The sequence below is a fragment of the Salarias fasciatus genome, chromosome 22 (genome assembly GCF_902148845.1).
Source record: "Salarias fasciatus chromosome 22, fSalaFa1.1, whole genome shotgun sequence".
Classification (NCBI taxonomy): Eukaryota; Metazoa; Chordata; class Actinopteri; order Blenniiformes; family Blenniidae; genus Salarias; species Salarias fasciatus.
The window spans coordinates 31,198,476-31,224,759 of NC_043765.1; the positions used below are offsets into that span (position 1 = coordinate 31,198,476).

Here is a 26,284-nt window from a genome sequence, read left to right on the forward strand (position 1 = left end):
GGACTGTCAACCACAGCGTGCTAGCCCGCCTGGCTAGGTCGGCTAAAGCTCCAGCTAACGCTCCCCGCTCCAGTGACAATAGCAACATCAACGTCGATCTGCTGAACATCGGCTCTCTCTCACGAGCAAAGGTCAACTCATCCAAGATCTCCTGACGGACCGTAAGCTTGACTTTCTCTGTTCAAATGAGACGTGGCAACTTCCTGGTGATTTCTCCCAGCTGAACGGTGCTACTCCGCCGGGGTTTGTTTACATTAGCAAACCTCGCGGCTCGGGTCGCGGAGGCGGTCTCACGATACTGCACCGCGAGAAGTGGAAGGTCCTCCCAGTTTCTCTGCCTGCTCTCTTGTCTCTGGAATGCCTGGCCTGTCAGATCTCCGGCTCCACTCCCACCATCATTGCCACCGTCTACCGTCCCCCCAAGCCTCACTCCGATTTTTTTAATGAATTTTCGGCCCTTCTCACCCACTTATCCACTCTCTCTCCAAATATAATTCTGCTGGGAGATTTCAACATACACATGGACAATCCTGCTCTCCCCCTTACCAAGGACTTCTCCTCATCACTCGACAGTTTTGGCTTCCTTCAGTTTGCAGATTTCCCCACCCACATCAAAGGACACACCCTGGACTTAATCTGCTGCTCCGGTCTCACCCCGTCTGACTGGACTGCTGCTCAACTTCATATTACGACCATTTCCTCCTCTCATTAATGTCTCCCTCCGTCTGTCCATCTCTAAGGCCCCCCGTGTCATTTCATTCCGTAATATAAAGGATATTAGCATGGACTCCCTCTCCTCCTGCATCTCCACCCTGACTTTTGACTCCTCCACCCCCGATGACCTTGTCTCTCTGGACAATCATGGACTCTCTCACATCCTCAACTCACTCGCTCCTGTAAAATCTCGCTCTGTTTTCTTTACCCGGTCCTCTCCCTGGTTCACTCCTGATCTCCGTATCATGAAACTCAAAAAATCGTCAGCTTGAAAGACTCTTTCGTAAATCTGGACTCAACATCCACAAAGACAAGTATACTGCTCATTTATCTCTTTATAAGGACTCCATATCTCACGCGAAATCACAATATTACACCGGTCTCATCTGCTCTAATGCTGGCAGCAGTAAGACACTCTTTTCTCTTTTCAACAGCATCATCCAGCCCCCAGACTCTCTACCCCCCATCTGTACTCTGCAGAGTCCTGTAACTCTCTCCTCCAGTTCTTCAACAACAAGGTCTTGAGAATCCACCAACACCTCGGCTCCTCTACCTCCCCTCTCCCCTCCTCTGAACCTCTCCCGCCATCTCATCTACTTTCCACCTTTGACCTCCCTCCGCCCTCTGATATCTCCAATCTCATCACCAAGTCCAAGCCCTCGACCTGTCAGCTGGACCCCCTCCCCACAGTCCTGGTCAGATCCTGCCTCCCCTCTCTGCTCCCCCTCATATCAGCCATCATCCACTCCTCGCTGTCGTCTGGAATTGTTCCCGCTCTTTTTAAATCTGCAGCTGTCAGCCCCATCCTGAAGAAACCTGGTTCAGATCCCAACAACTTCAATAAGCTCCGCCCCATTTCTCACCTTCCCTTCATCTCCAGAATCCTAGAGAAAATTGTTGCCTCTGAACTCCACTCCCATATCACCCTCAACAGCCTTGATGAACAGTTCCAGTCCGGTTTCCGTCCCGCCACAGCACTGAAACAGCAGTAATAAAGATCACAGATGACCTTCTCATGGCAGCTGACTCCGGTCTCATCTCCATCCTCATCCTCCTCCATCTGAGACGGCCTTCCTCACCGTCTCTCACTCCATCCTGCTCAATAGACTCTCCTCCATCAGCATCACTCACTCCCCCCTTCTCTGGTTTCTCTCCTCCCTCACTGGAGCTCTCAGTTCAACCAGCTCAAGTCCTTCACATCTCAGCCCTCCCTGTCACTTATGGTGTGCCCCAGGGCTCTGTCCGGGGGCCCCTCCTCTTCATCATATACCTCCTTCCCCTCTGTCACATTTTCTGGAAATATGGCATTAATTTTCACTGCTGCACGGAGACACCCAGCTCTCTCTCTCCAGTAAACCTGACTCCACTCTCCCTCCCTTCTCCCTCACCCTCTGTATCTCTGAAATCAAATCCTTTAAAAAATTCCTGGATCCAGACACTGATCCAGATCATCACCAAAATTTAATGGATTCTAAGTTAGCCCAAGACGCACCTTTCCACAAAGTTTCATTGCAATCCGTCCATAACTTTTTCCATAATGTTGCTAACAATCCAACCAACCAACCAACCAACCGACGTGATTCCATAACCTCCTTGGCGGAGGTAATTATTGCGTTTCAGAGTTTGGATCATTTCTGGCTTCATATTCTCAGCAGGCTAACACCTCGGTGCTTCAAGAATGAAACTCACCAGGATACGGAGTCATTCAGGAGCTGCTTCACCTCTGGTTGGATCCAGACCGGGTCTGCGCTGCTCCGCAAGTTTCTCCTGAACTTCTGCTGCAGACCACAGCACCAGGAAGCCCTGGTCTCCTCAGACCACCGCTTATTCTTAAAATCCATTTCTTGGCTGAATTAAACTAAATTAAATGCTGCCCCATCGCAGCTTTCTGATAAAGACAAAAAAAGGCAACTCTGTGTTTTGCCAGGGGAGACGTAGCCCCGCCCCCCAGGGCCTGACGTAGTCGACACATGGCCGGGGCCTGATCTGGGGCTGATTTGGCCCAGGAACCAGTTTGGTGGAAAAGGGGTAGAAGGGTCTTACATCAATTTTCCACTATTATATTAAAACTATGCAGAGTTTGAATGTTGTAAAGAAATTCCATTGTCATGTTTATCATGACATTTAGAGGTTGGATTGATTAAAAGCCACCAGATGTGATCCTGAACTGATTTGGAATCACTTTCCTTTCAACAACACGCCTCCTGCTGAAGTTGCAGACACAGCTGTGTTCCCCACATTCACCATTGAGTCCTGTGGCCAGTATGGGGGTTGAACCCATGACCTTGGCGTTATTAGCACCACGCTCTGACCAGCTGAGCTAACTGGCCTGCTTCAGGTAAAATGGAGACAAGGGTAGTTATAGATAACTGACCGGATATTCAGATCAACCAGTGTGAGATTCGGCTGCATTGGCAGCAGCCTCTTCATTGATATGAATTATCCATCAGTTCCGAGGTGAATCATGTGCAGAGTCCTGGATCGGGTATCTTGAGAAGTTCAGCTGTGCAGGTGAAGCCTTCTTCAATGACTTTCCTCCTGAAGGTCAACCTCCTGACATCTGGAAATACTCCTCAGTCTGCTTTTCCCTCGCTGGACACATTCTTCTTCTTTCACCACAATGAATGTTGACCCGAACCCCCAAAACCAGCTGAGGCAGGTGACAGCGGAGGAGGGGGTGCAGAAGGGGAAACCTTGAGGTAGAGTTGTGTGTCGTCAGTGTTGCAATGGAAATTAATTCCATTCTTGCTGACGACACGCCTGAGGGGAAGCATGGAGATGGTGAAGAGGGTGGGGCCGAGCACGGAGCCCTGGGGGACCCCACTGCCACCATGGCCAGTTATTCGGGCCTTATCCAAATATGAACACCCGGGGGGGCAGGCCTCATTGAACATGGAGTAGACCCCAGGCTGTTGCCATGTCTCACAACATCCCCTTTTTGATGATGTGGTCATGGATGAGTCCGGCTTTGTTAGACAGTGACTGCACGTTTAGCTGTTCAAGAGTGATGTGTTTGTTGAAGTCCGGTTTGTTTACTGGGCGCAGGACACTGTAATCCACTCCAGGTTTTCTGACGCTCCGGCTCACAGCGCTATCAGACCTCAGTGGCCGTGCTCCGATGACGGAGCTGTTGTGCGACAGGACGCGCTGCAGACCACAGTGACGGTGTGGAGCTCTCGCTGCCGTGATTCAGGAACGAAAACCAGCGGCCCGATCCCCGGTGGATTTGACGAGGTCTGCGCGGTAGATCCAGGAGCGATGACTGTGATGGTATGCCGTCCGGTTTCACCCAACTCTGCGCTAAGATGTCTGCAGGCATGTTGAGGGAGCTCGCACCAGTGTTAGTTGTTGTTAGTCAGGTATCCGGTGCGCCGCGCCTGAAGATGGATAAACCAGCCAGAAAGAGGATCCACAGCTTCCACAAGAATGGTGGAGGATGAGTGGTGGTCTCAGGAGTGGCGGCTGACTGCAGCGTTAGCTTTGGTCTCCCAGACCAGGGGCCATTAGGCTTTCTAGCCCCTGTGTGGAGATGGCTTCTGGGGATCACAAGGTGAGAGGAGACTGACCAGGCACTGTCCCACTGCTGTACACCTGATGATGGGTTCCGTCTTCAGGCAGAACTCCAGAGTTAGGGGAGAGGCTGCTCTCGCTGTACTGGATCATCCAGGTAAGCCTGGGGAAAAGGGGCCTCGACAACTCTTCAATATAGAAAATGAGAGTGTTAAAAGTACTGTAGTATTTAGCAGAAGACGACAGTGGAAACAGATCATAGGTTGGGTGGATTTGCTCGAGACAATTTAGAGCAGAAGCAGAACCACTGACCACAATCACTGCACACAAGACCACGTGGCCTAATAAACAAAGTTTGCAAAGTCCAGAGTCTTCACTTTCTGAGCTTTCAGTCTCTGGATGTCCTGTGGGAAAGCGTCTTCCTGTGCCAGTTTAAGGACAAACATTTCTGCTTCTCTTCTTTCTTCAAGGTTAGTTGTTTTGTTTGACCTTTGTTGAAACTGTGGAGTTCAAATCATGTGATTTCCCCAAGGTTTGGTGTTAAACAGCTTCCTGGGAGCATGAATCTGTGGGGCAGTTAACCTCGTGGGACCACGTGGCCTAATGGACAAGGCGTCTGACTTCGGATCAGAAGACTGAGGGTTCGAGTCCCTTCGTGGTTAGGACTGTCTCAGACACCATCTTGTTGTTGCTGTGTGTTTACTGATCCATCTGTTCTTTCACAAGGTGTTGTCTCTGCTCACCTGTGAATGTTGGAGTTGCTTGTGTTTGGAAAGCAGCTCCAATATGATCTGTCAGTGAGCTTCTCGTCAGTCCTGGAGGAAATCCCTGCATTCCTGTGGCGTCCTCCACTCCGTCCTGATGGTCGGAGGCACTGGTCCAGTTTACATGGTGTTTTTCCAATCCGATTGAAAACGATCGTGTTAAACACGTGTATACATGGACGGCATACACAGCGATCAGTGATCAATCCTCGTTCACCAGGACCCTGGATGAAGCGGATCATGCTGCGTTCTGTGACATGAGCACAAAGTCTCTCGTGGAACTTCCAGGTCTTCCTCTCTGCAGCAGCAGTCCTCAGCGCCGAGCAGAGAGTTTTTATCTGCTGGATCTGCTCAAAAAATGTTCCAACAGCTCCATGAGACGCTGCTCAGGGAGTGAGCGTTCCGCCCAGCAGCACATCACGGTGTAAATCACCAGACCTCTGCTGCACCTGCTGATGTTTCGAATTAACTGGTCTCCGTGTTAACTTGTGACCAACAGATGTTGAAAAACCTACTAGCGAACGTGGGTTATCTACGATTACAGTAAATTTATCAGTTTAATCCCCGAGTTTAATCCGCTCTGCTGTCGAAGGCCACATATATGAGACATGGAGCGGATTATCGATCGGTGTAGTTTACCTCGTACAATCGGATCCCAATCACAACCTGCTCCGAGTGAAGCGGATCCACTCGGGCGTTTACATGAACCTTTTACAATCGGCTTCACCTTACAATCCCATTATACGGGCTACTGAAGGAGTCCGAGTCAGACTCAGGGCTCACTTCAGATATGTTCATGGACCTGATCACTGTAATCAGCTCTTTTTGGACGTTCCTGGACTAGAGAAGTACTTGGGACCGATGGATCTGGCCGGTGCTCCATAACGCTAGCAGCTCTGTCAGCTGCTCAGAGGACCCTGATCAGCTGGTGTGTTCGGACCGGGAGACACGGCGTGGACCGTCGGAACCTCCGCACACTGAAGCGTGGTGTACCATCAGACACTTTTAATCTTCAGCTGACTTTGTTGAACGTGAGATCAGTCTCCAACAAAACTGTTTAGCTACAGCTGTTTTCGGTAAAAGCTCCTTCTGTGTACAACTTGCATTTTGAAGCTGAAATAAATCCGATACACTGATCTTCTCGTTTTCCCTCCACAAACCATAGAATTAATAAATCAGACGGCTAACAACTTCAACCCCAGCTCCACAACCAAAAATAAATAATAAGTGTTGGTATGCAATACAACAAAACAACACTCGAAGTGAAGAAATGCACATGTTGTCAGTCCAACATTTCCACACCACCATCCTGCACTTTGAACTTATGATGGTGAGGAGCGCTTGCACCTCCAGGTAGCAGGAGGTCAGTTGGCTCTGCAGGGTCATGGGTTGAACCCCCTTACCCCCGATGCACACCGGATGCAGTCCGGCTCCAGAACGACAGTGGTTCGGACACCGCAGCTAATCCGTAGTCATTAAAATCAATGCTGTGGTGCACACCAAGGTGTATATATTTTCGTTTTTCTTGGTGTTTTATTGATCATTATCGTGGTGGTAGTGTGGTGGCTCTGCAGCTGGGTGCTGGGTGGCTGTGGTTCAGGCTTGGGTGAATGTTTCGGTTGTAATGTCGGTTTCATGTGTATGTTTGAAGGTTTAAAGATATTGGTGTTTTGTGCAATGTGTATATTTATTTATTGTCTAAGTCTCTGTTTATTAATATGTATATTTGTATGTTTTCAGCTCTCACATTTGGGGTTTGGGTGTTAAAGTGAATAAACCCTGAGCATTAAGAAGGAACAGTTGTGCTGTCCTCGTTTCCATCACGCCGAGGGAGGTACAAGTCTGGACGTAGACGACGTGACAACACCTGGCGACGGCGGTCCTGGGTATTCGGGATGATGGAGATCAAGGGTTCCTGTAGACCAGACGGGTCTGCAGAAAACACATGATGTGAATTCACAAGACTGGAGCAGTGTACTTATTAATGTTGATTTATAGTGATTGTTTATCACTGTTATTTGAATTTTGTTTTTTGCAAAAGAAATCTGTTCTGTTTCTTAAAAAAAAAAAAAAGGTGCCTGACTGCTAAAAATGTGCACTGTTTTGTAAATTGTTTTATAAGAAGTTGAACTCCATTTGATTAAAATGTTTATCTTTGGCAGCTCTCTTGTTTTTGCATGTCTGTCACAGTGAGGTGTTTGGAGTGAGGAAGTGTAATAATAATGCGTTCATCTTAATGTAATGTGATGGCTGGTGATGGTGGTTTTGATGGAAACTCTGATCTCCTGACAGATACAGTGTGCTGTTCAGACACTGTATCACAGACACTGATGGGGTTCGCTGCATTTTTGGTGCAAGTGTGTGGGGTAATGTGAAAGTTTCCGAGTAACAGGCTAAATACTGAGTAATTACCAGGTAATAACATGGAAACAGACCTCACTTTCTTTTACAGTACAAATCCACTTTAATAACTATGTAATTTCCAGGTAGATATTTTTCTATTTACTGGGTAATAAATGAGTAATTACCAGGTAATAACATGGAAACAGACCTCACTTCCTTTTACAGTACAAATCCACTTTAATAACTATGTAATTTCCAGGTAAATATTTTTCTATTTACTAGGTAACAAATAAGCAATTACCATGTAATAACATGGAAACAGACCTCACTTCCTTTTACAGTACAAATCCACTTTAATAACTATGTAATTTCCAGGTAGGTATTTTTGCAGTTCCTGGGTAACGAATAAGTAGTTACCAGGTAATAGTGTGGAAACAGGCCTCACTTCCTTTTGCAGTAGTCTACAGTTCAACCGTAATTACCAGGTAAATGTTGTAGTTACTGGGAAATACTAAGAAGTTACCAGGTAAGTAGTAAAAAACACTTGACTAATAGGGAAATACATAGCGTACACACCTAGCAGTACCTAGTAATACCTAGTAAAAAGTCTACATTTCCAAATGATTACATGGTAATTACTTAGCAATTACTTACTAAGTACCTGGCAATTACTGACATAGTTGCTATATACATTATAATTACCCAGTAATTAATACTTACTACCAGGTAGTTACTTGGTATTTGCCTGGAGTTGGCTTGGTAATTACTCTAAAAGTACTAGGTAATTAGCAACATAGTTACCCTGTAATTACATGGTAATTTTACAGTAACTTCTCCTTATTACATGGTACTTACCCTGCAATTACCCTGTTAATACATGGTAATTACCGTACTGTAAAAGGAAGCGTTACCCAATTTTGCACTATTATAATAAAACTATGCAGAGTTTGAATGTTGTAAAGAAATTTCATTGTCATGTTTATCATGACATTTAGAGGTTGGATTGATTAAAAGCCACCAGATGTGATCCTGAACTGATTTGGAATCACTTTCCTTACAACAAGACACCTCCTGCTGAAGGTGCAGAGACAGCTGTGTTTCCCATATTCACCACTGAGTTCTGTGGCCAGTATGGGGGTTGAACCCATGACCTTGGCGTTATTAGCACCACGCTCTGACCAGCTGAGCTAACTGGCCTGCTTCAGGTAAAATGGAGACAAGGGTAGTTACAGATAACTGACCGGATATTCAGATCAACCAGTGAGAGATTTGGCTGCATTGGCAGCAGCCTCTTCATTGATATGAATTATCCATAAGTTCCGAGGTGAATCTCAACCTCCTGCTGCGTTGTGAGTGAAAGTTGAGAGAGTTTTTTGCTGGGTGTGATTGGGGCGAAGGAAGAGCTGTATGTAAATAAGAGTGTGGAGTGGAGATTGTGATTTTTTGAGGTAAAGAAATCCAAGAATTTGTTGCAGTGAGTTGCTGTTGGGGAGTGGTGTGAAGGAATCTGGGTTGAGAAGGTGTTGGATGGTGGAGAAAAGTTTATTGGAATTTCCGGAGTTATTGTTTATGATTGTGGAGTAATGTCCTGACCTTGCATTGGACAGAGCTTTGGCGTAAGCTCTTTGGTGTTCCCGGTAGGCCAACTTATGCACCGTCAGTCCAGATGTTATGTAGGCCCGCTCCAGGACACGGCAGATCCTTTCATGGCCCTCAGCTGGGTGTCATACCAGGGTGCTGAGCAGACAAAAGTGATAGTCTGGGTTTTTATTGGAACGTACGAGTCCAGGATTGAGCTTAGGCTATTATAATGTTCCACAAGATTGACAACTGTAGGTTCAGGGGGTACAGAAAGAAGTTGAATGTCCTGTTTAAATGAGGTGGAGTCCATGTTCTTGATATTCCGGAAAGTTATTTGTCGTTTGTGCTTGGGGAAGAGAGAGGAGATGGGAATCTTGATTGTTATTGCCTGATGATCAGAGATACCAATGTCGTAGATATGGAGATCAGTTAATGGAATTCAATCCGTGATTACCAAGTCCAGTGTGTCCCTTATTGCGTGTAGGTTGATCAGTGAGTTGCTGTAGGTTGATACAGTCCAGTACTTGTTTGAATTCTGAAGCTTGTCGGCATGTGAGTGAGTTCATGTGTATTGTAAAATCTCCAGTGACCAGAATATTTGTATAGGAGGTGCAGAGTGAAATGAGAAAGCGTCTGAAATGAAGGATGGGTGTGATTTAGGAGGGCGGCAGATGAGGGCTATTGTGGCAGAAAATGGGTGTTTACAGTTAATAACCAGGATTTCAAACGAGCTGAAAGCAGGGACAGGAATAGGGGATAGGTCAATATTGCTGTGGTATATTACAGCAAGGCCCCCACCATGGCCAGTTGTTCGGGCCTTATCCAAATATGAACACCCGGGGGAGCAGACTTCGTTGAACACAGAGTAGACCCCAGGCTGTTGCCATGTCTCACAACATCCCCTTTTCGATGATGTGGTCATGGATGAGTCCGGCTTTGTTAGACAGTGACTGCACGTTTAGCTGTTCAAGAGTGATGTGTTTGTTGAAGTCCGGTTTGTTTATTGGGCGCAGGACACTGTAATCCACTCCAGGTTTTCTGACGCTCCGGCTCACAGCGCTATCAGACCTCAGTGGCCGTGCTCCGATGACGGAGCTGTTGTGCGACAGGACGCGCTGCAGACCACAGTGACGGTATGGAGCTCTCGCTGCCGTGATTCAGGAACGAAAACCAGTGGCCTGATCCCCGGTGGATGTGACGAGGTCTGCGCGGTAGATCCAGGAGCGATGACTGTGATGGTATGCCATCCGGTTGCACCCACGTCTGCGCTAAGATGTCTGCAGGCATGTTGAGGGAGCTAGCACCGGTGTTAGTTGTTGTTAGTCAGGTATCCGGTGCACCGCTCCTGAAGATGGATAAACCAGCCAGAAAGAGGATCCACAGCTTCCACAAGAATGGTGGAGGATGAGTGGTGGTCTCAGGAGTGGCGGCTGACTGCAGCATTAGCTTTGGTCTCCCAGACCAGGGGCCATTAGGCTTTCTAGCCACTGTGTGGAGATGGCTTCTGGGGATCACACGGTGAGAGGAGACTGACCAGGCACTGTCCCACTGCTGTACACCTGATGATGGGTTCCGTCTTCAGGCAGAACTCCAGAGTTAGGGGAGAGGCTGCTCTAGCTGTACTGGATCATCCAGGTAAGCCTGGGGAAAATGAGCCTCGACAACTCTTCAATATAGAAAATGAGAGTGTTAAAAAAGTACTGTAGTATTTAGCAGAAGACGACAGTGGAAACAGATCATAGGTTGGGTGGATTTGCTCGAGACAATTTAGAGCAGAAGCAGAACCACTGACCACAATCACTGCACACAAGACCACGTGGCCTAATAAACAAAGTTTCCAAAGTCCAGAGTCTTCACTTTCTGAGCTTTCAGTCTCTGGATGTCCTGTGGGAAAGCGTCTTCCTGTGCCAGTTTAAGGACAAACATTTCTGCTTCTCTTCTTTCTTCAAGGTTAGTTGTTTTGTTTGACCCTTGTTGAAATTGTGGAGTTCAAATCAAGCAACTTCCCCAAGGTTTGGTGTGAAACAGCTTCCTGGCAGCATGAAGCTGTGGGGCAGATGACCTAGTGGGGCAGATAACCTCGTGGGACCACGTGGCCTAATGGACAAGGCGTCTGACTTCGGATCAGAAGACTGAGGGTTCGAGTCCCTTCGTGGTTAGGACTGTCTCAGACACCATCTTGTTGTTGCTGTGTGTTTACTGATCCATCTGTTCTTTCACAAGGTGTTGTCTCTGCTCACCTGTGAATGTTGGAGTTGCTTGTGTTTGGAAAGCAGCTCCAATATGATCTGTCAGTGAGCTTCTCGTCAGTCCTGGAGGAAATCCCTGCATTCCTGTGGCGTCCTCCACTCCGTCCTGATGGTCGGAGGCACTGGTCCAGTTTACATGGTGTTTTTCCAATCCGATTGAAAACGATCGTGTTAAACACGTGTATACATGGACGGCATACACAGCGATCAGTGATCAATCCTCGTTCACCAGGACCCTGGATGAAGCGGATCATGCTGCGTTCTGTGACATGAGCACAAAGTCTCTCGTGGAACTTCCAGGTCTTCCTCTCTGCAGCAGCAGTCCTCAGCGCCGAGCAGAGAGTTTTTATCTGCTGGATCTGCTCAAAAAATGTTCCAACAGCTCCATGAGACGCTGCTCAGGGAGTGAGCGTTCCGCCCAGCAGCACATCACGGTGTAAATCACCAGACCTCTGCTGCACCTGCTGATGTTTCGAATTAACTGGTCTCCGTGTTAACTTGTGACCAACAGATGTTGAAAAACCTACTAGCGAACGTGGGTTATCTACGATTACAGTAAATTTATCAGTTTAATCCCCGAGTTTAATCCGCTCTGCTGTCGAAGGCCACATATATGAGACATGGAGCGGATTATCGATCGGTGTAGTTTACCTCGTACAATCGGATCCCAATCACAACCTGCTCCGAGTGAAGCGGATCCACTCGGGCGTTTACATGAACCTTTTACAATCGGCTTCACCTTACAATCCCATTATACGGGCTACTGAAGGAGTCCGAGTCAGACTCAGGGCTCACTTCAGATATGTTCATGGACCTGATCACTGTAATCAGCTCTTTTTGGACGTTCCTGGACTAGAGAAGTACTTGGGACCGATGGATCTGGCCGGTGCTCCATAACGCTAGCAGCTCTGTCAGCTGCTCAGAGGACCCTGATCAGCTGGTGTGTTCGGACCGGGAGACACGGCGTGGACCGTCGGAACCTCCGCACACTGAAGCGTGGTGTACCATCAGACACTTTTAATCTTCAGCTGACTTTGTTGAACGTGAGATCAGTCTCCAACAAAACTGTTTAGCTACAGCTGTTTTCGGTAAAAGCTCCTTCTGTGTACAACTTGCATTTTGAAGCTGAAATAAATCCGATACACTGATCTTCTCGTTTTCCCTCCACAAACCATAGAATTAATAAATCAGACGGCTAACAACTTCAACCCCAGCTCCACAACCAAAAATAAATAATAAGTATTGGTATGCAATACAACAAAACAACACTCGAAGTGAAGAAATGCACATGTTGTCAGTCCAACATTTCCACACCACCATCCTGCACTTTGAACTTATGATGGTGAGGAGCGCTTGCACCTCCAGGTAGCAGGAGGTCAGTTGGCTCTGCAGGGTCATGGGTTGAACCCCCTTACCCCCGATGCACACCGGATGCAGTCCGGCTCCAGAACGACAGTGGTTCGGACACCGCAGCTAATCCGTAGTCATTAAAATCAATGCTGTGGTGCACACCAAGGTGTATATATTTTCGTTTTTCTTGGTGTTTTATTGATCATTATCGTGGTGGTAGTGTGGTGGCTCTGCAGCTGGGTGCTGGGTGGCTGTGGTTCAGGCTTGGGTGAATGTTTCGGTTGTAATGTCGGTTTCATGTGTATGTTTGAAGGTTTAAAGATATTGGTGTTTTGTGCAATGTGTATATTTATTTATTGTCTAAGTCTCTGTTTATTAATATGTATATTTGTATGTTTTCAGCTCTCACATTTGGGGTTTGGGTGTTAAAGTGAATAAACCCTGAGCATTAAGAAGGAACAGTTGTGCTGTCCTCGTTTCCATCACGCCGAGGGAGGTACAAGTCTGGACGTGGACGACGTGACAACACCTGGCGACGGCGGTCCTGGGTATTCGGGATGATGGAGATCAAGGGTTCCTGTAGACCAGACGGGTCTGCAGAAAACACATGATGTGAATTCACAAGACTGGAGCAGTGTACTTATTAATGTTGATTTATAGTGATTGTTTATCACTGTTATTTGTATTTTGTTTTTTGCAAAAGAAATCTGTTCTGTTTCTTAAAAAAAAAAAAAAAGGTGCCTGACTGCTAAAAATGTGCACTGTTTTGTAAATTGTTTTATAAGAAGTTGAACTCCATTTGATTAAAATGTTTATCTTTGGCAGCTCTCTTGTTTTTGCATGTCTGTCACAGTGAGGTGTTTGGAGTGAGGAAGTGTAATAATAATGCGTTCATCTTAATGTAATGTGATGGCTGGTGATGGTGGTTTTGATGGAAACTCTGATCTCCTGACAGATACAGTGTGCTGTTCAGACACTGTATCACAGACACTGATGGGGTTCGCTGCATTTTTGGTGCAAGTGTGTGGGGTAATGTGAAAGTTTCCGAGTAACAGGCTAAATACTGAGTAATTACCAGGTAATAACATGGAAACAGACCTCACTTTCTTTTACAGTACAAATCCACTTTAATAACTATGTAATTTCCAGGTAGATATTTTTCTATTTACTGGGTAATAAATGAGTAATTACCAGGTAATAACATGGAAACAGACCTCACTTCCTTTTACAGTACAAATCCACTTTAATAACTATGTAATTTCCAGGTAAATATTTTTCTATTTACTAGGTAACAAATAAGCAATTACCATGTAATAACATGGAAACAGACCTCACTTCCTTTTACAGTACAAATCCACTTTAATAACTATGTAATTTCCAGGTAGGTATTTTTGCAGTTCCTGGGTAACGAATAAGTAGTTACCAGGTAATAGTGTGGAAACAGGCCTCACTTCCTTTTGCAGTAGTCTACAGTTCAACCGTAATTACCAGGTAAATGTTGTAGTTACTGGGAAATACTAAGAAGTTACCAGGTAAGTAGTAAAAAACACTTGACTAATAGGGAAATACATAGCGTACACACCTAGCAGTACCTAGTAATACCTAGTAAAAAGTCTACATTTCCAAATGATTACATGGTAATTACTTAGCAATTACTTACTAAGTACCTGGCAATTACTGACATAGTTGCTATATACATTATAATTACCCAGTAATTAATACTTACTACCAGGTAGTTACTTGGTATTTGCCTGGAGTTGGCTTGGTAATTACTCTAAAAGTACTAGGTAATTAGCAACATAGTTACCCTGTAATTACATGGTAATTTTACAGTAACTTCTCCTTATTACATGGTACTTACCCTGCAATTACCCTGTTAATACATGGTAATTACCGTACTGTAAAAGGAAGCGTTACCCAATTTTGCACTATTATAATAAAACTATGCAGAGTTTGAATGTTGTAAAGAAATTTCATTGTCATGTTTATCATGACATTTAGAGGTTGGATTGATTAAAAGCCACCAGATGTGATCCTGAACTGATTTGGAATCACTTTCCTTACAACAAGACACCTCCTGCTGAAGGTGCAGAGACAGCTGTGTTTCCCATATTCACCACTGAGTTCTGTGGCCAGTATGGGGGTTGAACCCATGACCTTGGCGTTATTAGCACCACGCTCTGACCAGCTGAGCTAACTGGCCTGCTTCAGGTAAAATGGAGACAAGGGTAGTTACAGATAACTGACCGGATATTCAGATCAACCAGTGAGAGATTTGGCTGCATTGGCAGCAGCCTCTTCATTGATATGAATTATCCATAAGTTCTGAGGTGAATCTCAACCTCCTGCTGCGTTGTGAGTGAAAGTTGAGAGAGTTTTTTGCTGGGTGTGATTGGGGCGAAGGAAGAGCTGTATGTAAATAAGAGTGTGGAGTGGAGATTGTGATTTTTTGAGGTAAAGAAATCCAAGAATTTGTTGCAGTGAGTTGCTGTTGGGGAGTGGTGTGAAGGAATCTGGGTTGAGAAGGTGTTGGATGGTGGAGAAAAGTTTATTGGAATTTCCGGAGTTATTGTTTATGATTGTGGAGTAATGTCCTGACCTTGCATTGGACAGAGCTTTGGCGTAAGCTCTTTGGTGTTCCCGGTAGGCCAACTTATGCACCGTCAGTCCAGATGTTATGTAGGCCCGCTCCAGGACACGGCAGATCCTTTCATGGCCCTCAGCTGGGTGTCATACCAGGGTGCTGAGCAGACAAAAGTGATAGTCTGGGTTTTTATTGGAACGTACGAGTCCAGGATTGAGCTTAGGCTATTATAATGTTCCACAAGATTGACAACTGTAGGTTCAGGGGGTACAGAAAGAAGTTGAATGTCCTGTTTAAATGAGGTGGAGTCCATGTTCTTGATATTCCGGAAAGTTATTTGTCGTTTGTGCTTGGGGAAGAGAGAGGAGATGGGAATCTTGATTGTTATTGCCTGATGATCAGAGATACCAATGTCGTAGATATGGAGATCAGTTAATGGAATTCAATCCGTGATTACCAAGTCCAGTGTGTCCCTTATTGCGTGTAGGTTGATCAGTGAGTTGCTGTAGGTTGATACAGTCCAGTACTTGTTTGAATTCTGAAGCTTGTCGGCATGTGAGTGAGTTCATGTGTATTGTAAAATCTCCAGTGACCAGAATATTTGTATAGGAGGTGCAGAGTGAAATGAGAAAGCGTCTGAAATGAAGGATGGGTGTGATTTAGGAGGGCGGCAGATGAGGGCTATTGTGGCAGAAAATGGGTGTTTACAGTTAATAACCAGGATTTCAAACGAGCTGAAAGCAGGGACAGGAATAGGGGATAGGTCAATATTGCTGTGGTATATTACAGCAAGGCCCCCACCATGGCCAGTTGTTCGGGCCTTATCCAAATATGAACACCCGGGGGAGCAGACTTCGTTGAACACAGAGTAGACCCCAGGCTGTTGCCATGTCTCACAACATCCCCTTTTCGATGATGTGGTCATGGATGAGTCCGGCTTTGTTAGACAGTGACTGCACGTTTAGCTGTTCAAGAGTGATGTGTTTGTTGAAGTCCGGTTTGTTTATTGGGCGCAGGACACTGTAATCCACTCCAGGTTTTCTGACGCTCCGGCTCACAGCGCTATCAGACCTCAGTGGCCGTGCTCCGATGACGGAGCTGTTGTGCGACAGGACGCGCTGCAGACCACAGTGACGGTATGGAGCTCTCGCTGCCGTGATTCAGGAACGAAAACCAGTGGCCTGATCCCCGGTGGATGTGACGAGGTCTGCGCGGTAGATCCAGGAGCGATGACTGTGATGGTATGCCATCCGGTTGCACCCACGTCTGCGCTAAGATGTCTGCAGGCATGTTGAGGGAGCTAGCACCGGTGTTAGTTGTTGTTAGTCAGGTATCCGGTGCACCGCTCCTGAAGATGGATAAACCAGCCAGAAAGAGGATCCACAGCTTCCACAAGAATGGTGGAGGATGAGTGGTGGTCTCAGGAGTGGCGGCTGACTGCAGCATTAGCTTTGGTCTCCCAGACCAGGGGCCATTAGGCTTTCTAGCCACTGTGTGGAGATGGCTTCTGGGGATCACACGGTGAGAGGAGACTGACCAGGCACTGTCCCACTGCTGTACACCTGATGATGGGTTCCGTCTTCAGGCAGAACTCCAGAGTTAGGGGAGAGGCTGCTCTAGCTGTACTGGATCATCCAGGTAAGCCTGGGGAAAATGAGCCTCGACAACTCTTCAATATAGAAAATGAGAGTGTTAAAAGTACTGTAGTATTTAGCAGAAGACGACAGTGGAAACAGATCATAGGTTGGGTGGATTTGCTCGAGACAATTTAGAGCAGAAGCAGAACCACTGACCACAATCACTGCACACAAGACCACGTGGCCTAATGAACAAAGTTTCCAAAGTCCAGAGTCTTCACTTTCTGAGCTTTCAGTCTCTGGATGTCCTGTGGGAAAGCGTCTTCCTGTGCCAGTTTAAGGACAAACATTTCTGCTTCTCTTCTTTCTTCAAGGTTAGTTGTTTTGTTTGACCCTTGTTGAAATTGTGGAGTTCAAATCAAGCAACTTCCCCAAGGTTTGGTGTGAAACAGCTTCCTGGCAGCATGAAGCTGTGGGGCAGATGACCTAGTGGGGCAGATAACCTCGTGGGACCACGTGGCCGCACCTTGCAGTAAATGGCCTGCCAAATGAAGTCCTAACAGTTCCTAACAAGTCCTAACAACTCCTAACAAAGTCCTAACGCTTCCTAACAAAGTCCTAACACTTCCTACCCAAGTCCTAACACATCAAAGAGATTCCGAACAAGGTCCTAACGGTGGGGCAAAGGAGCCAATCAGCTTCTGATTAGTGACGGCTGTCGTCCAATCGGATGGCGAGCTGCTGTTTGACTGACAGCTCACTGGTCCAATCAGAAGTGCAGATTGGTGCAACCAGACGCGCTGACGGAACCGCTGCAGCGCTGTCAACAACTCTGCACGGAAGATTTATTTCATTCACAACGTCAGAAGTAAGTACTGAAATGAACATAAACGTGTTTCAAAGTGTATTTTTTTAAGTGGTAGTCTGTTCATGTGTGTGGATAAGTCAGTAGTCTGTACGTGTGCTGGTTCAAGTGTGTTTTCTTTTATCACTTCTACTAAGTGTCTATATATAGTTACTGGCGATGTGTGATCCTGTTAAAACATCCAAAACAATGTTATGATGTATAAACGGAAGAACTGCTGCTGATGTCTTTGAGCTTTAATGTTTATATTCCCCAATGTATTGCAATATATTGGAAACAGCAACCATTTCTATATTTTGTAATATATTACAGTATATTTTTGCAATATATTGCAATTCCAGTCCTTTATGTGTAAATGCATTTCCTGTTGACGCTACAGATTTAATTTCCCAGTTAGAGCTAACAGAGAGATCCATCAGTTTTCTTGTTGACATTTACAGTAGGACCATGTTCCAGTGTATAAACATTCAGATGATGAATGAATGAGTGGTCAGTGATGGAGGGCCAGGACATTTACAGACTGGAACCCAGGGTCATGCTGGGAAGGAGTGCTGACCCTGTCAGCTCAGGATAACGTGTATTTTTAACAGGCCAGAGACCAAGAGGCAGGAGCTGGAGCCTCCTGACTCCTGTGTTTGGTCAGCCTGTCCACAAATACGACGTTTTTGAGGGACAGATGCTCTGCAAGTGTGGACATCAGGAGGTAGGGGACATGACACTGCAGCTGGGGTCTCTGGAATGTTTCACTGGTTTCTGATTGGACATGAGATTCCCATGAACTGGAATTTCCCAGGATATTCCCACTCTGACTTTTTCATATCATAATGTGGTGTTGCAAGGTGAATTTGTTCAGTGGAATTGTTGTCTAAAAGCAGTACAGGACCTGTGATCATGGACTCTGTAATGGATAGACAAGGGTCCAAACAGTGATTGTGCTGAGCTCAACAACAAATGAATGGATCGTCATATCTGAAGACAAATCGAGCATTGGACATTTGATCATCAGCTGGTCTGGAAGACGGGTCCAGACTAGTTCCCGGCTCTCTCCTCAGCAGCCTTTAACTAGTTCAGAGCAACAAGAACAGTTGCTGAACAATACTGTATCAATAACCAGACTGTCAGATCATGATGGTCGCACCTCTGTTCTCTCACTCATTCTCCTGTCTTCTTCTTTTTCCAGGTGACGACTGATGGCAGGTGAGCTTGTTGCAGTGGCTCAGTCCACCAGAGAAGATCTCCTGAGTGCACCTGATGGAACTGGAGCCGATCTGCCAGAGATGCTGGAGCCGGTTCAGGAGGATGAGTATCCTGATGTGACAATACCTCCTTATTCTCTTCCAGTCTTGATTCAGGTAACGATCTGATAGCCCAGTATTAACCCATTTTAATACATTTTTACTGTAAACCTGATCTGCAGAGGGCCTCTAACTCTGTCCTCACCAGTGAGTCCTTTAGGACGTTACAGTTGAAAGTGACGTCCTGTCAGCTCCCCATTGGAGGACTTCAGTTCCAGTGAAGCTGCTCGTATCTGACCATGAAACAAGCTGGTCTCTTGACTGTTTCTCTTAAATGAGCTGCATGAACTGTTCTTCTTTTCTTCTCATGTGACAGGACGGCCGATGTGATCTCAGAGACGTTCCCAGATGGGAGGCAGTCGATGCCTGACTCCACCGGATGATAACTGCTCTTTCTAACATGGAAATAGCAGAAATCCTGAGGCTGTGCTCCTGTCTGGATCCCATCAACAAGCTCCTCAGCAGGTACTCCTGGAACCCTGAGAAGACCAGCTGGCCAGGGCCTGCAGATCCTCTATCAATACCAGCAGCTCTGCTCCAGGCCAGCAAGCAGTGAGAGGTGTCTGCCGAGAGTCTGCTTCTACTGTGTGTGTAGCTGTGTGTTCACGTGTAACTTACACCACTTGATGGTGTGTGTGTCTGCATCTAATACACTACTGATATAGACATCTGGGTGTGTTTGTACATGTGCCTGTAACATACAGGGGTGTGTTCTGTGTGTATACTTTACACACACAGTGTGTGTTATGCCTTCCTGTCTGTTCTGTTCTTGTCTAAATGATGTGTGTCTCTGACAGGATTTGATGTTTCATCCATTCAACATATTTTATTCATTTTAGGTGTTAAATCAAAGTGTTATTGTGTTAAAATTGCATTTTGCAGCTTTAAAGCAAAGGCTAAAATAGCTGATAAGTGGTAACAAGTCAAAATAGTGTTGATTTGTCACTGAAAACAAACAACAAAAACACAACTCTTGTGGTGTAACAGCAACACAGCCAACCTTTGGGTGGAAGATTCCAGGTGCAAATCCTGGCAAGAGTGTGCAACTTGTTGTAATTTTTTGTAATCATAGAGGATTCTCAATAATATTAATAATATTAATGGATTAATACAGCAATAAATATTTAACAGAACAATAATAGAGGAATAAGTACTTTTTCTGAGCTACAGCGTCTGATGATGTATGATTTTATGCTGAATTTTCTCATTTTTTTCTCCTTTTCTCTTCCCCCCCTTCCCCTTTTTCCTTTTTTTTCTTTCCCCCACCGTAGCAGTCCCTTTTGCCCCATCCTTGGCCAAATGGACAAGGCGTCTGACTTCGGATCAGAAGATTGAGGGTTCGAGTCCCTTCGTGGTTAGGAGTATCTGGGATAGTCTCAGCCACCATCTTGTTGCTGTGTGTTTACTGATTCATCTGTTCTTTCACAAGGTGACGAGCTGACTTTATGATAACACTGGTGATGGATGAAGAAATATAGCCGAAATGAGCAACTTTGCAGAGATTTTGTCCCGCGCTGAAGCTCCCTTGCCGTGGCCCCCGCTAAATTGGTTGGATCTAAATAACTTCTGAAGGACTCCGAGCTGCACGATGTTTGTCTGAGTGAGTATATGAGCATGACACACCTAGAAATAAGGTCCAGGTGTCAAAAAACCGGAGTTGCCCTTTAAGTGGGGGAGTATCTTCAGTGGATGTAATCTTTGTCGCTCTTCGTGGCAAAGTGATATAAAAACCTAAATAATTTGGTCCTAGAAACATTTGTTCTTTCTACAAAGTAAAGTTATCTAACAAGCTGAGTGGACTGTTTACAACTACTGATTATAAAACCTGCACTGAGCATCAATGAGTAATGAGGAGTCCAACAGCGGAGTCCCAGACAGCTCCCCCATAATGACGGTCAGGATCCACCTGGACAGCCTCTGTAGGGCTCGAACCCTTTCTCCTCTGAGCTATTCTGTTTAGTAAAAAAGTCTTTAAGCTTCGGCTGTTTCCACATGTGTCTCCTGCTGTATTGTTGTTGCACTGCGCGCTTTGTCGGAGTAATAAAACATGTGCTACAAGTTTAGTTTCGCCTGAAGAAAAAAAGTTTTGTTCCACATCGACCAGGCCGGTTCATAAAAGATAAGATTCGAAGTTTTGTTGTTGTTGTTGTTTTTAATAAAATGACGTGGGAGTTGCCTTTTCTAATTCAAATTGAGCTTGGAGGGAATATTTTTCAGTGGACATTTTGACCGGTGGTGTTCAAATATGTCAGACTTCGGCAGATTTTACCGGTCAAAGTCCGGTAATTACCGGATAACGGAAACCTAGCACTGAAGGAGTCCGAGTGAGGCTTAGGGCTCACTCGAGATATGTTCATGGACCTGATCACTGTAATCAGCTCCTTCTGGATGTTCCTGGACTGGAGAAGAACTAGGTACCGATGGATCCGGCCGGTGCTCTATAACACTAGTAGCTCTGTCAGCTGTTCGGAGGACCCTGATCAGCTGTTGCTGCCTCCAACCAGCATTTCTGGATGATGTGGAACTTTCCACTGAGTTTGGGAGCCATCGATGGCTGACATGTCCATATCAGAGCACCCGGCACAACTCACCATCATTCTTCCAACACCTGTGGGGCAGGAGCCCTGGGAAGACACAGTGGAGGGTCGAGGCCTACGGAGCTACAGGAAGATCTCCAGCTGCCAGTTGGCCTAAGACCATCAACTGCATCTTCTGATCCGTCATGAGAACCAGACTCCCAACGTTCCAGCTCAGGCTCAGGTCCGTTCAGGTCCAAACTCAGTCTCTCAGTGGTTCTGGTCCTGGTGCAAACTAAGTCCACGGTCCTATCATTGGTTCTTGATCCCGTGTGAAGTAAATGTGGACTCTCAAAAGACACAGTTTTCTGACAGAGATGTACCTCGTGTTGATGAGTGGGGACAGCAGGGTTCCATACTTTTTGAGTGAAAACTGAAGCTAATGGCCAGTATGGGGGTTGAACCCATGACTTTGGCATTATTAGCACCACGTTCTGACCAGCTGAGCTAACTGGCCTCCTAGAAATAAATCAAACAACTATAAACTGGGCCAGCTGCTGTAAACTGAACAGGAATGGACCCTGGATCCTGGACCAACAGGAATGCAATCAATCCATTATTTATTTAGGTACTTCTAGCATCTTTGCTGGAGGTGATATTTCCTACCGGTGCGTTGTGTTCTGTGAGTTCCTCTGTTTTCAAGTGATGGTTGGTCGATTTAGCACCACACACAGAACAGCTGGAGGAGCTTTTACCTCAAACAGCTGCAGCTAAACAGTTTTGTTGGAGACTGATCTCATGTTCAGCAAAGTCAACTGAACATTAGAAGTGTCTGATGGTACGCCACGCTTCAGTGTGTGGAGGTTCTGACGGTCCACGTCGTGTCTCCTGGTCCGAACACACCAGCTGGTTGGAGGCAGCAACAGCTGATCGGGGTCCTCCGAACAGCTGACAGAGCTGTTGGCGTTATAGAGCACTGGCCGGATCCATCAGTCCCTAGTACTTATCCAGTCCAGGAACATCCAGAAAGACTTGATTACAGTGATCAGGTCCATGAACATATCTCAAGTGAGCCTTGAGTCTGACTGGGACTCCTTCAGTGTCTCCGACCATCAGAATGGAGTGGTTACAACCAGCTTACAACCAGCTGAAAATAAACTCTGACTGCCTAAAAAAGCCGATCGAGATGCCGTGGTCTGACTGCAGAGCAGAGACGCTACTTCCATGTAAACAAACAGAGTGAATGTGCGCCACGGCGCAGTGTGATGACATCATCACTTCAGAGCTCCCGGAGATTTGCTCAATCTGGACGGTTTACAGACTTCCCAATAGCGCTAAGTGATGCCGACTTAATAAATTTACATGTATCTACCACACCACAACAAACATAAGAGAAAAGAGCGTCTGTAACGGCTGCATGTCGGTGCCCCGCCCGCTGCCGTTGTATGGATATGGGAGCATCTAATTATCTCCGAACCAACTGCAAATCACACGAAAGTCAAACGGGTGAGTAAATGTTGTTGTTATGAATGTGAAATAAGGTCCAGATTGTAAAAACGACCGTTCCCCTTTAAGCCAGTGGAATCTCATCGGGCTCTGGAGCTCTTCACTTTGGACATCTGGTGCTGTAACTACGACTGGATCTTGTTCTGGGACGTTGCTTGCTCAGCCTGCCAGCCATTGGACATTGCTGTTGTGTGAAACCTCTTTCTCCCAGATACTCTTCCAGTGTAGCTCAGTCTCAGCCCCAGGTGGATTGTTGGTGAACATCCTGTTTATTCCCCGAGTCTCCGCTTCTCTCATGTAGTTCTTTGGGCGTGCAGCTCGGCTTGGCAGTCTCCAGTGCCTCAGTTTCTTGTCCTCGTGTTAAGCTGCTCTGTTATTGCGGCTTGGTACCCACTGTCCCACTGTCATTATTATTTGGGGGTGATGATACCCCCCCCCCCCCCCACCCCCCCCCCCCCCCCCCACCCCCACCCCACCAACTACCCCTTGGCATCGATGAGGTGCTGGGGCTTGGTACACATTTTTGTTGCAATTCATCGAATTCCAACTGTGATAACCAGTTCCTCTTGCAGATATTGTTTCTTAGACAGTAAAATGAGTTTTGTCTGGCATTCTGGGTCAAAGTCACGTAGATAAGAGTCTTATAATATAAAAACAAGGTTGAAAAGCTGAAGGTGAAGAAACTAAGCCGTGAATATCAAAGCGTTGAGCTTGAGCAGCAGCTGTTTCCCAGAGTGTCTGGAGCAGGTTCCTTCTCTCATGAGGTGAGGGGGATTTGCTGTGGCTGCAGACATGCTGACGTCCTGAAGAGGCCTGCTGTCCTGCTCTGCTGGAGCTGGATCACAGCTGGTTCTGAGGCTGAAAGATGAAGCTCTGTGAGAGTGAGGCTCCTCAAGGCTTTCCTCTTTTCCGAACAAACATTTTCTCTCCCATCGCTTTGGCTCTCTGGTTCTCCTGTTGATCAACGATCACGTTCCGCTGTGTTCTGATTGGTTGAGGAGCTGGAGCTGGTCTAGTCCACCATCCTAGAAGTTCTGACGCTGTCAGAGAATCATTTGAGGCGGCGTCTGGAGCGTCGGACCGTCCATCCGTGAAGCTGTCTCACCGGATCACAGCAGAGCGCAGGAAGACTCAGGGAGCGCCGCCGAGCTGCAGCTGCAGGAAGAGACCAGGGGCCTCACCTATAAAACCCTGCGGGAAAATCTGACAATAATGGTGCGTGGGAACGCAACGCAAACTTCTGTCCGCAAAAAAAATTCGGGAGCCAAAAAAAAGTGCGCCGCACAGCTGTTCGCAATTTCCAAGTCACGGTTTCAAATCCTGCGGAGAACGTGTCGGTGGCCGATCACACCCACAATCCCGCCCCAACTCCACCCCTTGGCACCATATATGGGTATGCAAATGAACTCATGAATGAAATTTGGGTATATTAGACGGTGAGGCGCACGCGCGGAGCCTGCAGATAACCGCGGATCAGGCGGATGAAGTGTCGAAAAATTAAGATTTTAATGACATTCGGGCGGGTTGTGTTGAAGCATTCAAATAAAAAAAAAGCAACATTTTAAATCTTATTCCAAACATAAAGAAACGAACGAAAACGATAGAAAACACTTTATGATCAGCCAAATGAGCAAAAGTGTGCATAATCATGGCATTTACAATTTAATCGCACATTCAGCAGAAAACAACGCAGCTTTTCCTTTTCAAGGCGATCAGCGTCTCGCTGCAGAACACAAGTGTCGCCGGCAGGTGAGACGCGCCGCATGCAGGCGGTGGAGCTGCTGCTGTGGAGGGCTGAGGTGATGCTGCTGCCGTTATTGGTGAGGTGGAGAGCCGGTCTGCTGTCCTCTCTGGAGGACACAGCAGTGGAGGGACAGAGTGGAGCAGGTGACCACAGCGTGGTCAGAGCCATCGGGCCACTACTGCTGAAGTGAAAGAAGTGGTCCGACTTGAAGGTGAGTTGTCATAATTCATAGAGTCTCAACATTGCGGAAACACCTTTAAAAAAAAAGGAAAAAAAAACTTAACATAAAAATGTAGTGGAAATGGTTGCACAATATGATTGTGCGTCCAGGCATTATCTAAATTGTTTTGCCTCTGGAGTCAGCAGGATTTAATGCGCTGCAGCATAGAGGCTGTGAACCCGGGATGATTCGGGGTTCGGATGTCAGATATGGCCATGGCAAAATAGCAAACATTTTTTGTGTCAATTTGTCATTTAATTGTGAACAATTTGAAGTGTGTATCATGAGAAAAATTGTCATACAAGGGACAGTCGGTATTTGTAAGTGCAGAGACAAAGACATTGTACATGTTTATATGTGATGTGTCTGATTGCTCCCTGTGAACTATTTATTTTGTGTTTATTTTAGAAGATGCAGAAAGGAGATGGTTCAGGATGGAAACATTCCAAAGCCACTGAACATGACTTCCTCAAAGTGTCTCCCCTCATGTGCTCATCACCACTCACTGTCTGTCTTAAATGTATATTTAAATTATATCGAACTTATGTCTGTTATTTATTTCGTTATATCTGTCTTGGATCTTGGTGTAAATTATGTTTGATTTATATCTGTCGGCTTCTATCTATTATTTAATTAAATGTGTCTTCCGATTTATTTCCGTTATATTTAATTCAACTTAAATAATTAGTTGTGTCGGTCAGTGTATTCCTGTTATGCAATTATATCTAATTTTACATACAAACTATATTTAACTTTTCCTTGTATGGTTGCGCTTTGTATTTTTCTACTTTTCTTTCTACGTTTCTTGCCGCTGCAGCCCTGCAGTTTCCCCATGCGGGACAAATAAAGGCTTTTCAATTCCGTTTCCTTCTGCTTAGTCGTCTCCACGTAGTTTTTCTGAATTGTGCGGTCCCGTACGGCAGCTATTTTGTTGGCGGTGAGGACCGCAAAGTCACGCGCATTTTTTCCCTTCGCAAAATGTATATAGGTACCTGCTTTGGCGCAGAGGGGCGGCACCGCAAGGTTTGGGGCTCGTTTTGTGCGCCGCAAGCTTTATAGGTAAGGCCCCAGGACAGGGGAATCAAACTACCAGAACCCAACCAGCAGCAAGGGCCCAGGACTGGATGAGGACCAGCAGCAAGGGACCAGGACTGGAGGAGGACCAGCAGCAAGGGACCAGGACTGGAGGAGGACCAGCACTCTGAGCCCGGAGAGCAGCAGGAGCACTGAGTGAAGGCCCTCAGATCAAACTGCTCCGTGGAGCTGAGGAAGACCCTGTCTCTGGTTCTGGAGGACAGAGATCAGTGAGGAAGACCCTGTCTCTGGTTCTTGAGGACAGAGATCAGTGAGGAAGACCCTGTCTCTGGTTCTGGAGGACAGAGATCAGTGAGGAAGACCCTGTCTCTGGTTCTTGAGGACGGAGCTCAGTGAGGAAGACCCTGTCTCTGGTTCTGGAGGACGGAGTT

The 26,284-nt window shown here is 46.2% G+C and overlaps 6 non-coding genes across 6 annotated transcripts; 2 read left to right on the top strand and 4 right to left on the bottom strand.

Annotated features, from left to right (window-relative positions):
- Window positions 1-2,970: 2,970 nt before the first annotated feature.
- On the bottom strand, window positions 2,971-3,044 carry trnai-aau (transfer RNA isoleucine (anticodon AAU)). Its single transcript has one exon. It is a non-coding gene; the product is annotated as a tRNA-Ile (tRNA).
- Window positions 3,045-4,813: 1,769 nt separating this feature from the next.
- On the top strand, window positions 4,814-4,886 carry trnar-ucg (transfer RNA arginine (anticodon UCG)). The gene has a single exon. It is a non-coding gene; the product is annotated as a tRNA-Arg (tRNA).
- Window positions 4,887-8,454: 3,568 nt separating this feature from the next.
- On the bottom strand, window positions 8,455-8,528 carry trnai-aau (transfer RNA isoleucine (anticodon AAU)). Its single transcript has one exon. It is a non-coding gene; the product is annotated as a tRNA-Ile (tRNA).
- A 2,470-nt stretch (window positions 8,529-10,998) lies between these two features.
- trnar-ucg (transfer RNA arginine (anticodon UCG)) lies at window positions 10,999-11,071 on the top strand. The gene has a single exon. It is a non-coding gene; the product is annotated as a tRNA-Arg (tRNA).
- A 3,569-nt stretch (window positions 11,072-14,640) lies between these two features.
- Window positions 14,641-14,714, bottom strand: trnai-aau (transfer RNA isoleucine (anticodon AAU)). Its single transcript has one exon. It is a non-coding gene; the product is annotated as a tRNA-Ile (tRNA).
- A 7,077-nt stretch (window positions 14,715-21,791) lies between these two features.
- On the bottom strand, window positions 21,792-21,865 carry trnai-aau (transfer RNA isoleucine (anticodon AAU)). Its single transcript has one exon. It is a non-coding gene; the product is annotated as a tRNA-Ile (tRNA).
- Window positions 21,866-26,284: the final 4,419 nt, after the last annotated feature.